The sequence below is a fragment of the Pteropus medius genome, unplaced genomic scaffold, assembly GCF_902729225.1.
Source record: "Pteropus medius unplaced genomic scaffold, Ma_sr-lr_union100, whole genome shotgun sequence".
NCBI lineage: Eukaryota > Metazoa > Chordata > Mammalia > Chiroptera > Pteropodidae > Pteropus > Pteropus medius.
The window spans coordinates 17789501-17802694 of record NW_024349519.1 but is presented as its reverse complement, the minus strand read 5'-3'; the positions used below and the strand labels follow the sequence as shown (position 1 = coordinate 17802694).

At 34.3% G+C, this 13194-nt stretch overlaps 1 protein-coding gene and 1 pseudogene across 2 annotated transcripts in view; one reads left to right on the top strand and one right to left on the bottom strand.

The window, feature by feature from the left end:
• The window catches only part of LOC120618386 (uncharacterized), a 192344-nt gene that overhangs the window by 16662 nt on the left and 162488 nt on the right, over positions 1-13194 (top strand). The gene's annotated exons all lie outside the window — the stretch shown is intronic.
• LOC120618768 (uncharacterized) lies at positions 9803-9921 on the bottom strand (annotated as a pseudogene).

Sequence of the window (13194 nt, the reverse complement as noted above, 5' to 3'; positions counted from 1 at the left end):
ATCTTCCAAATCCATCCATGTTGTTGTAACTGGTAGGATATTTTTAAGGATGAATAATATTCCATTGTATATATGTGTCACATTTTCTTTATCTATTTATCTGTCAATGGACATTAGAGTTGTTTCCATATCTTGGCTATTGTGAATAATGCCCCAGTGGACACGAAAGTGCAAATATCTCTTTAAGATCCTGATTTCAGTCCTTTTGGATATATGCCCAGAAATGAGATTGCTAGATCAATATGGTAGTTCTATTTTTAACTTTTTGGGGACACTCCATACTGTTTTCCATAGTAGTTACACTATATTACATTTCTACCAACAGTATTCTAATTTAGCATTATGCTAAGTGAAATAAGTCAGTCACAGAGAGATAAAAAATGTGTGTTTCCAATATATGAAGTATTTAAAACAGTCAAACTTATAGAAGCAAAAAATAGAATGGTGGTTCCCAGGAGATGGGGAGGTAGAAATGGGAGGCTATTATTCAATGGGTATAAAATTACAGTTACACAAGAAAAATAAGTTCTAGAAATGCTGTTCAAAATAGTGCCTATCGTTAATAAAACAATATTGTGCACTTAAAAATTTGTTCAGAGTAACATCATGTTCATTCAGATCTCATGTGGAGTGTTTTTCTCACTCAAAGATAAAATAAAGCAAAATGACAACAAAAAAAAGGGACACAAGGAAACTTTGGAAGTGATGGATATTTTTATTACCTTGATTGTGGTGATGATACCATGGGTGCATGCTTATGTCTAAACTTACCAAATTGTATACATTAAATATGTGCGGTATTTTTGTATATTTTTGTATACCTCAACAAAGTTGTAAAAAAATACACTGAAGCAAACATGACAAATTCTGATTCAGCTATAGAATTTCATGAAAGCAAAAACAGTATAATCGTATAGGATGGAGAGGATTTCTTTAAGGCCAGGGCTGTCTAAAAAATAAGTTTACAACAAGTAGTTTTAAGAGCCTGAAAATATTGGATAAAGTCACTAAGCAAAAACAATTGTGGTAACAGTGTAGTAAAAGTGCATTATGCTAAAAAATGTTGAGTAACTTGTATCTTTATGTAAATTATTATATAAATACTGCTATTCAAATATTAATTTATAGCAACATTTAAGTGCCTACTACATGACAGTTGCAACTATGAGTGAGTCTTCTACATGACAGTTTATTATATGACAAATGAAATTGTGATTCTGCTTACTAAATGACAGTGCCTACTATATAAACAATTACATATCTGATTGTGCCTCCTATATAAGAATTATATATGTGACCACTACAAAGATGAATGTGATAGATTTCTTGCCATTAAAGAAATTAGTGCTTTGTAAAAGGTATCAATCTTGTAGGGTAATTGGGGAACTAAGTTTGGGTAGAGTTGTGTCATATGTCATCCTAAAGAATAGAAGAATGAGCTTATCCTGCTTTAAGCCAATAGTTTGTGGTGAGATTAATGCTAGGCTCTCCAATCACAGTATTTCTAGAGGAGAGAGTCACAGAAAGATTCAGAGAGGAAGCACCATTTGACCTGAAGAGATTGAGGGAAGCAGAGCTCATTCAGATAATGGGAGTATCTGAACAAAGTTGCAGAAATATAAAAACCCTTGATATGTTCAGGGAAGAGAAGGTCGTTTAATATGATTATAGACTGAAGAATAGGATATGGTATGTCAGGAAGGACTAGAAAGAGATAGGCAGGGATTCAATCATAGAGAACAATAGATGACATACTAATGAATTTGAACTTTATCTTGTTAGGTGTCACTCAAGAATTTTGTGGTGGTGGGATGTGCGTTAGTTTTGCCTTATAGAAAATTTGTCTGTGACATGGAGGTTTGATGATAGAGTAGGTGAGAGAAAGAGGAAAACTTTAATTTGGGAGAAAGATAAGGAATTTATTTAAGACAGTAGGAATAGAAATGGAAATGGTCAAGTACTGTGAATGTTAAAGAGGTAACTCTACTGATCTTACAGACCAAGTATAAATGGACTCTGAGGAAGAGAAAGAAGTCTCAAATGGCTTCTGGATTTCTGACCTGGTAGAGTAGGTTGCTATTCACTTACGTATAAAATACAAGAAAAGAAGCATGTCATGGGTGGAGGTGAGAGAACAAATATTGATATAATTCTGGATAGAGTGAAAAGTGTAAGCTTTTTAGTTATATAGATCTGAGCCGTCTTCTAGGTTATTGTTGGCTGTATGACCTTGGGCAACTTGAAGAAATCAAGTCAAATTGAGAGATGTCAATTGAGTTTTATTAGGAATGGATACAGTAATCAAGTTACCTAATGAAACATTGAATAATTAGGGAAGAATTGTGGTTAATAAGATTTTTTTATTGAGCCTTTAACACTAGTTAGTATATGACCACAATCTAATTTCACAAGCTATCTCTGTAGACTAATATTTAGAGAACTCCAATTCCAAAGTTCCATCTTAGGAAACTTTAATTAATTGGCTATTTGGCACATTATAAAATCACTAAGGTTTGTATTAATATTATTAAATTGGTGTAATATAAACATGTCTGAATAAATCTATATAATCTCCAGAGGAGTAGTAAACAAATGAATTATGGTTTGAAAAGATATTTTAGTTGTAGTGCAACATAAAACTGTAAATATGATCCTTGTCCTCAAGTAAAGACAAGGCAGATGAAGAAAAACATATACCTGCAGAGAATAATAAAAGGAAACTAGAAAATTACATTCTTAAAATAATTTCTCTTCTTTCTAGTAAAATATAGAACAAGTAAAAAGAAATAAGGCTATCATTTAAAATATTTATTCAAAAAGTCATTACAAAGTCAACATTTAAAATAGCAAAAATGTAGGAATTTGTCCTGAAAGCCTATTTGATCAGGCGAGAGCAGGTAGTGGAGTTCTCATTAAATACGTGGTAGCTGGATAAAGAGAGCTTTACAGGAGAGTAGATTTCATTTTAATTGGAACAGGCCTCTGTGGAAAAAGAAGCACGTCACTGAAGTTGTTCTCTAGATTATCTGTGACTTTGAGGCTACACTATTCAGTGAAGCAATCATTTTCTTATTTCATTAATTTGTCTTAAAAATAAACGTACTCTGTATTCTCTGGAAACAAAAAACTAAAAATTGTGTTTTCAAGGGGAGAGAATGTGTATGCTATGAATTCATTAGTCTGGAAGTCTGGAAAATGTTACTGAATGTGGTGAACATTTATCGATTTCAACAACCACCACCAAAAAGAACATAAGATCAGTAGTGAATTAAACAAAATCTTTTAGGAAGAGATTAGATTTTGACACCTATTTATGACCGTGAACTTGCTGCAAACAGAACAATAAGCTTAGCACACAGTAGGTCTTCACATATTCATTGAACGAATGGAATATTTTGGAAAATAAGTAAAGTGCATCACTAATTAAGTCAAATATGTGGCATTTAACTATTATTTATTCTCAGACATCTGTTCTTTGGCCATCATCTCATTTATTCAGTCATGATTTTTATCCAGCCATTAGTCATTGGTTGATCTCATGTTTCAGAACTTACAGCATTAGAAAGATACCTTGCTGTTATAATCTTGGATTTATCTCAGAAATCTTTAATTAGCTTATCAAATACCGAAGATGACTTGTCATTTTCCTTTTGTTTTAATGACTTGCCATTTCCCTTTGTTTTAAAGGCTTTTTCCTTGCTTCAAATGGTGAAGGCTATAAATTTGGTATGGCGTGTGTATAGCTATAGATACAAATGTGAATATAGATGTAGATATAGATATAGATAGATGAGTGGAGTGTGTGTGTATGTGTATGTGTGTGTTTTCTATATTGAATAAGTTCACGTAACTCTATGTTTACAGATTTCTTTGGGCTCTTAAAGGAGGTACGTTCTAAGCAATCATTTTCTAGGAGGCAAATGAGGTTTATCTGTCCTATACATAGTTGATAAATTATGTTTTCTCAAGTAGTTATTTTTTAACCACACTGATTTTACTTATGGAGTTAAGGCATTTAAATTGAGAACACTGAATGTTCTCAATATTAAAAATGAAATTCAATAAGATAATGTGTAAACTTCTAGTTTGTAAACTGTATAGCAGTCATTCTCATTGTTTCTGATAGAACTGTCTCATTCCCTATGAATGATACATTCCCACTTCATGCATTCATTCGAGTTTATATTCCTTTTAGGCTACATTATTCTTTCCTGTCAAAAAAATCTAGGCAAAATGAAAGCAAACAATGACTAATTTCATTCTAGCATGACTCTTAAACCTTATTTGACAGTTGTTTGATGAAATCAGAAAGCGAATTTTAAAGTGCATGGGGCTGTGAAATCAATAGTCATATATTTTTGTTCCTGGCATCTCAAAATCTTATTTCTCACAACCAGGAATTGAAGATAAACTTATCAAAGCAAGTCGTTCTTTCTCTCTTGCCTATTGATCTGATTAAAAAATGTGGGTAGAACTTAAATTGCAGAGAGTGATCCAAGTATTTGTGCTCTGTAACCAGTAAGATGCTTTTCAACCCTGAAATTCCAGTGGAATTCCTTGAAATTAATCTGAGAAAGAAACTGTCTTTATGCCTTGTATATGATATATCAAGTTAATGGTAAGTACTTGTTTGACAAGGGGGCATGTTTGACCATGATTAAGTATAGAGAACTACTGAACAAACAAGGTTATTTTGGGATATCCAATATATAGATACATATATTTGCAATGATTATAGATTTAGAACATAGGTTCTCTTCCTAAAGTACAACCTGGGAAGGAAAAATAACTTAGCTGAACAGAACAGCTTGGGAAATTATTTGTGGTTGTTGGCACAGAGGAGTGAAAGAGGCAAAATGGAAAATAAATCTTTCCCAACCCCCCCCCCACCCACGTGTGATATTGCAATATAATAAGAAATACATGTTTGGTCTTCCTCCTTGGTTCCTGATACAGAGCTCTTAAAACTCTTGGAACTTCTCGAGTGATAGGGGTGAGAGGAGCATCTTCACTATTTATAACAAACCCCTTGCAACCATACCTGAATTTATGCTAGTGAGATGACCCTTGGTGGACCACTAGACAACTTCGGGATGGTGGAGGGACTGGTTGCCGGAGAAACCAACTATGAAAAACCAACTTTCAGCCTCTCCCCACCGCCCCTCACTACCTTCAGGAAGGGAGAAGGGCTAGAGATCGAGTTAATCACCAAGGAATGGCTAATGATTTGATCAAGCATGGTTATTTAATGGCACCTCTGCAGAAAACCTAAACAACAAGGTTCAAAGAGCTTCTGGTTTGCTGAACACTTCGTGTACTGGGAGGGTAGAATGTTTAGAGGGCCTGGAAGTTCTGTGTCCTTCCTCCATGCCTTGCCTGTGCATCAATTCCATCTGACTGTTCCTGAGTTGTATCCTTTATAATTAACTGGTCATAGTAAGTAAACTGTTTTTCTGAGTTCTGTGATCTGTTCTAGCAAATTATCAAATGTGGGGAGTTGGTCGTGAGAATCCCTAATTTATATTTGGTCAGTCAGAAGTATGAAAAGCCTGAACTTGTGACCGCTGTCTGAAGTAGGGGGCAGTCTTATGGGACTGAGCCCTTAACCTGTGGGGTCTGCACTAACTCCACGTTATTAGTGCTAGAATTAAATCGTAGGTCACCCAGCTGGTGTTGAGAGTTGGAGAATTGGTTGGTATGGGGAAAAAAAACCCACATGTGGTGTCAGAAGTGTTGTAAGCAGTACTCCCTGCCACACACATTGCACATACCCGCATAATAAACAAGTCCTGATAATATGTCCTAAACATTTCATAAATATGGCTTTTTAAAAAATTTGCTATCCCTATAATCACTTCCCTGGTTTCAGTAGTCCCTTATCACCTCTCTGTCGGGCTCTGCACAGTCAATATAAATTCTCACTTCTCATAAATTGTCTCCTCTAGGAAGAATATTTCCTGCCTCCAAATTAACCTTATTCCATGTCTGATTAATACCTTTGATTCTGTAAACCTCTATTCAGGAGATTCCTCAGAGACTTAGTGTCAGCTCTTTTGGAAAAACTGCCTATGTCTCTGGGAAGGTCAGGGTCCCCTCTTCTGTTCTCAGTATCATGAGCATGGCACTCTCCCTGCACACACTGCATTGCTTTCTACCCTTCTTGAGAAGCGGGAGCCTATCTGTGTTGTCTCTACATTCTCTGAACATAACAGAGTACCTGCTCTATAACAGTTGCTCAATAAAATATTTCTTGAAGGTCTGGAGCTTGCTCTGAATTTCCACTCTATAGCAGCAGGTGAGTCAGCTGTGTTCCTACGCATACTTCTTACCTTTGCCTAAGATATGAACTGCTCAAGGAAATGTCTTTCATTCAGGTTCTGTTATCCTTCATCTCTACACATCTTTCTAAAGCATATACCTTATTGTTTCATTTCTCTACCTTATAATTTTTAAGGAAAGTTCAGGATGAAGTTAAAATTCTGGTTTACCCCTTAATATCGTAGAATTGGGGCTTTGCCTACTTTGTTCACCATCTTTCACTTCTCCATGTATACCTTTGGCATAGGTTTGTAGAAGTACTTCATAATCAACATGTTTCTCAAACTTTTATGTCTGCACAAACACTTTCTCTTTTGCCTTAAACACCTTTCTCCCAGTGCCTCCTTTCTTTATCTAAGTCCTGCTCCTCTCTTAAAGCATCAATTCCCTTGAGAAAGACTTCCCCGAGCCACCTTTACTCATATCACCTCCCTATACCTGAGTCATTGTTCTCATTGCACCCCATGCTTGTTTCATAATGTACCTATTACAATTCTCTATCATTGTCAATTTGTGTTTTTATTTCCTCCGTGTAAGTATAAACTCCTTAAGGGAAGGACTTGTGTCTTCTAGGACTGGCATTTTCAGCATTAAGTACAATATTTGACGTGTGTTATGAGGTCAATTGCAAAGGAAAGAAAGGGAAGGGTGAATAATAAAGAAAAGAAGAGAGAGAAGAAAGGGAAGTAGTCATATACTAATTTCCAGAAATTAAAATAATTCCAAATGGTAACTTCTTTGTACACAAGGGTCTCATTAGCTGACCAATTGCTGTCCTCTCTGTTTCTACGATAATCGACAAAACAAAACTACTTTTACAATTATAATTCATTTGATACTCACAAATGAATAGGTTTTTCCATTTTTAAAAGCTATAGAGAAAGAAACTCAAGAAGTTCATGAAGGTAAGAAGTAAGAAAAACAGGATGTGAATTAGTCTGATCAACATAAATCCTGATTTTCTGATTCCATACCCGGGACTGGTTGCATAAATTGTGGGGCCAATGCAAAATGAAAACCTGGAACACTTTGTTAAAGATTATTAAGTATTTCAAGATAGTGACAGCAGAGCATTAAACCAAGCTCAGGGACCTTCTGAGTGTGGAGCTCTGTGCAATAGCACGGGTATTATGCCCGTGAAGCCAGCCCTCACTATGCTTTCACATAATTTTAAGATGCTCTCTTTTTGAGCTAAGGATAGGGTTGGCAGCACATTGATCAAAAGTAAACTCTGTCTTGTTGGACTAAGGAGAGAAATAATTAATGTTGAGTACTAAGCCCTGGAGATAAGTGTTTCGAATATCTCATTAATCTTTATAATAACACTATACATGTACCATTTCTTCTGTCTAAGATGCTTTTCTTCCAACATCTTCACCCATTTGAGCCCTATTCCTTTCTTAAAGCATCAACTCCTTTAGGAAAGACTTTTTAAAGCTCATTCCTCTACTTGGCCTGAATTACTGCCCTCCTATATGTCCTCCACTGTTTCTAGTATTTCATCATGTTGATTTTGCTTTCTTATATAAGAATAAATCGAGACTAGCAGAGTCATAAAGCTAGGAGATAAATGTTGTTGCTGGGATAATTCAGATTTCCAGCTTCTTTCGATGCTAATCCAGCATTCTTTTATGCTACTCTAACCCATTTGAGGTCACTTGACCATTTAAGGTGTTCAGCTTTGGCCACCCTTACCATCCCATTTTCCTTTAATCCCAAAGAAGCAGCACACTGAGAGTTGAGGAGTGATATCCGGTTCTCTAGGTAGAAGGTAACACGCTGGCACACATCTGGGTCTTGCCTGGGCTTTGTGATCTAGTGAAGGTATGATCCAGTGTAGGCAAGGGTAAGAATGCATCTTTATCACTCTAGAACTGGATTAAAAAAATGAGCTAAGATGAATCATTTGTCTAAGAATGATGTTTACCAAGCAATCACTTTAATCTGAAAAGAGAGGCTAAAGCCCTGTGGTTTCCAAGAAGCTCGAAGATAATATTGGCATTCTTTACAAGATTTGGTTTGCTAAAATGCTAAATGCTCTTAGTGTCATATTGGAACTGCTCCATTGCAAAATAAACATTTTGCTGTGACGTAATATAAAATATTTTTAAAGCTTAATTCAAAATTAAAATTTAAAAATACATTTTAATATGTAATGTATATTCCCCTTACCTTTAAATATGAAGATTAATACATAGAACAGCAAGGTAGAGATGAACGTTCTGCATATCACAAAAGACACATGAAAGCCCCAAATCAGCTTCTTGTTCAAGTGTGTGAACTGCTGAGATATGATCAAGAGGAACATTTTTCATAGTTTAATTGGTTTAATTAATTGAAAATTAGGTAATTGATTTTTAGAAGATGTTTAAAAAGTGTGGTTAGGGATTGAAATTTTCTAAATTGAATTCATAAATCTTTGATAATCCTCAAACAGAATAAGGAAGTATTGATATAAACGAGTCTCCTATCAGTTAAATAAAGCCATGTGAGGTTAAATCAATGAGGCTGCTGCTTGCAACCAGATGTGAATTCTCCATAAATAGTAGCAAAGCTCATAGTAATGCAGAACTTAATGTAGAATTAATTTTAAAAATTGAAAAGAGTCATTTATTTTTAGATACTCTTCCAATATATTGAGAAGAAACCATAAGGAGTTGAAGGAGATCCTCCATGGGCACATACCAGGGAGTCTCACCAATTGTTAAGTAGCCTCTCTTTATAGATTTTTCAGCACTTCCCTCCATTGTGGCTAGAGGAAGAGTCGATACATCAAACTATAAAGCAAAGTGTGGACTGACAGAGCTAATAAAGAACTGATTCACGCGTCTGTCAAGGTCAGCTTGGCAAGGGCTTTAGATCCAAATAGTACCGTTTCCTAACCATTGTTTGACCAGCTAGAAGAGCATAGCAATATTTCCTGTCTTTCCAACTCAGTTATTCAGCTTTTCTTTCTTTACTGTTGTGATGGAGGTAATACTTTGAAAAATTTAAATATGAATTCTTTTTTAGCTTTCCAAGTGTATGGCATTTATTCAAGTTGGCCCAAGAATTCATCAGACCTGGAGAAAGATTAAGACAGTATTGCAAGTAGGATGATGTGATAGCTTCTGACAAGGAAAATAAGATTTTTCAAATTCCTTAAGTTTCCTTTCAGTGTATCAAAAACACTGGTGGATGAAGAGTAGGAAGAAGGTAGCAAGTGAGCCAGAAATGTGTGTTCTTATTTTTACCCCTTGGGCTGCTACTCAAAGACATAAAAGAGATAAATAATTCAGACTAGAATTGGATTTTTGTGCCCATTTCTCATTTGAAACTCTGAGCCTTGCAAGCTATACCTTGCATGACCTTATGAAGGAAGTACTGTATTATTATATATTTTTTTAGGTGAGGCAACCCTTGAATGACTTCACAGATTGCAAGGACCTTCTCAGTTATAATCCCTTATTTTTTTATTTATTTATTTTATTTATTTTATTTTTTACTCCTACAGCACTTGGTCTTCCTAGGTGGTCTTCCATCCAAGTACTAACCAGGCCTGGCCCTGCTTAGCTTCTGAGATCAGACAGGATTGGTCTTGTTCAGGGTAGCATGGCCATAGACTCATTTTAAATATTGAAGCAAGTGGAGATGAGCAATTTACTCAAAATCATACAGAAGGCACAGAACCTCGATTTGAACCCAGGACAGTCTGACTAGCCACTATTAGTTGCAATACCATCCTGCCTCTCTGTACTGCCTTATGCACATAGCAGTGCTAAATTAAAAAGAAAAAGTTAATTGTAATGATGAAAAATTGAAATAAAGAATACAATTTTAATATTTTGCATTGATAGAAAAATGAGTTTCTGATCATATTATTACTTGATGTTATATTAGGGTATTATACCTGCTATGCTGCTGTAGCAGTCTATTAAATTTTAAAATTTTGAGCAGAAGTAGAGATTTAATATGTAACTTGAACTTCTATATTGTTTTGCTAAAAAAAGGTTTGAACTATATTTTTGCTCAGATGCATCAAAACTAAAAGCATATTTTTCTATGTGAATCTCTTGAACAGTTTTTTTATTGATAATCATAAATGGTTATATAATTTCTGATCTTAATTTATCATGCACCATAATCTTCTACAATAGATTTGTAATGTCCTTGGAGTTTCAGAAAGTAAGTTAATTGCAACAATAGAAATGCTTTTTGAAGCTCTTTCAAATAGGGTATTTTGTTTATATTCCAGCCATTCCCTTGGAGATGGTATAAATATTTCGTAATTGTTTTGGGAACAGAACTTTTTACATATATAAGTATATTTCAAGCCTTAGTGTTATTTAATTTCACCATCCAACAGAACATAAACTGTCTCTCTCATCTAGATGTCATTTTCAATTTTAGGAGCTTGGATCTTTATTTACATGTTTTAAAGGATTATTTTGTAGTAGTTTATTTAAACTAAATGAGACATTTCTGGCATCAACGTTTTAAACTTCATGGTTTTCTTTATTTTTGTAGACTTGATGTATCTATGCAAGGCCTGCTTTTCCTTGTAAATCTATAGTGTTACCACTTAAATGATGTACCACCCAGAATTAAAATGCTCTCAGGAAATTAAGCAGCAGTAGTAAATCATTGGAATTTGGAAAAATAATCAGTGTTATATGATATTTGTATGACACATGATGGATCTGATTTTTAATGTATGAGATCTTGGTTAGAAAATGAAGGTGAGCCCTCTATATAATTTCATGCATAAGATAGCATCATGCAAAAGGAAAAAATAAGAAGGAAAAAAAAAAGACTAGAGAATATGTGAATTCTGATTCCCTAGAAAAGTGAGGGGAGGCAAAATTTACTCTAAGAAAAACGATAAATGGAAACAATTACATCAATTTAATTACACAAATTGTGAAACACAAGTCATACTTTTTTTTTTACAGTGTTTTTATGACGTGAACATTTTTTCAACACCCTATTTGATAAAAACAAGTAAAGGTTATGGGCAAATTAATGTGAGTCAACTAATCAAACACCGTAGCCATGCCTCTTCTCTGCCTGATTGGCATTGGCTTCCTGCACCAAAATATTTGTTATCTCGCCTTTGTAGTTTTGCCTTTCTTTGTATAGATATTTTATTATCACATGTCATTTGCTATTTTGGCTATTTTTGAGTTGGTTCCTTTCTAGGTATCTGCAATTGTGTGTAAGTAATTTCACAACAAATGTTTGTATTATCATTTTTCAGAAAAAGAGTTGGATTGGTGAATCATGCTGTTGCCAATAATACTCATGTAACATAGCTGAAATTTTCATCATCTTCAGGAAATAACCAGAACGGTAAGAATTACACAGGATCTAGCACAGATCGTTAAATTTATGAAAATACATTATAGACTATGTGTCAGTTAGGATTAGGTTTGTGTGTAACTAACAAAAATCTCCAGACACAATACCTTAAAGAAAACAGAAGTTTTCTCTTTCAGGCAAACAGAATCTGATTGTTACCTGTTCAGGGTTGACATGATGGCTTCATAAGCATCAAGGATCCAAATGCTTTCTGTCTTGTGGCTGGGCCATAGTCACTATGTGGCTTCAAACCTATGATTCAATATGGCTGATTAAACGTGTGTCTTATCTACATTCTAGCCAGTGAAAAAGAAGAACCCAAAAAGGGGGGAAATGTATATTGGAGGACAATTTGTAATCTCTGCACCCAAAATATCAACTTAGATTATCTTAAAGTACCAAACTTAAAGATACAGTACTATATTTTTAAAAATATTAACATTTATGTTTTCAATGATAAAACTATAGCGTATTCTGCTATTTCTGTCAATTGTTTTACCAAACAATTTAGGTAAAATAAGAGACATTTATAACACAAGGTGTTTCTCATTAGAAAGAAAGCCCTGGAAAAACTTAGAATACAAGAAAGTTGTAACAAATACTTTAAATTACTGTGATTTTAAAGTATATTTTGTGGGCAAACTCTGATCGTAGAAGAATTGAAACTTTTCTCAGAAAAGTTTGAAGAAAAGAGTGTAACTAAATTTCATAGTTAAAATATTGTATTTTTTAAAAAACTTTAATATTAAAAGGGCATGATAGCTCTATGAGGGCAGGGATTTTTGTTTATTTTGTTCACTGTTACATTCTTAGCACCTAGATAGTGGCTAAGCAGAATAGGGGCTAAATAAATGTTTGTTGAATTATTGACTGGTTGAATGGTTGAGTAAATTAGAATGAAAGACAAAGAAGGAATATTTCAACTTAAGAATTACAAATAGGTTTCTTACAAAAAGAATACATTCAATGCTAAATGAAAAAAATAACAAGAATATCATCAAACATAGTAAATGAGGTCAGTTTTTCCTCAGCCTAGTCAATGATACTTTATGAGAAAATGGTGTAGGGAAAGAACAATTTAAGTGTGTATGGAACCCACTGAAAATGGAAAACTATATCCTGATTTAAGGGAAGCTTCTAAATTTCATCAAAGTAGAAAAAGTGACTGGGAAATACATAAGGCTATAGAAACTTTTCTGAAGCAAGTTACAACAAAATATAAGTCCTGGCCTGCAACAAAGTCTTGACATTGTGGGAATTTTAATGAAATACCCGTGGAATTCAAAGAAAAGCACAGTTTAGGCACTTATTATTATGCATGTTGTTTGAATTTATAAGGGACAATATTTTGTGAATAAGTAAAAAAGTTTTGAAAAGCTCTCCATTATGTGATGTCTTTATATGAGATCACTCATAAATATGCAAAAAGACGAACAATTCTTCAAAATATGTAAGCAGAACAAAGGCATTAGAAGCAAGCTATGAAAGTTGCAAAACATGAGTCAACGTGTACTCCATTGTTCATTATTGGTCTAATTG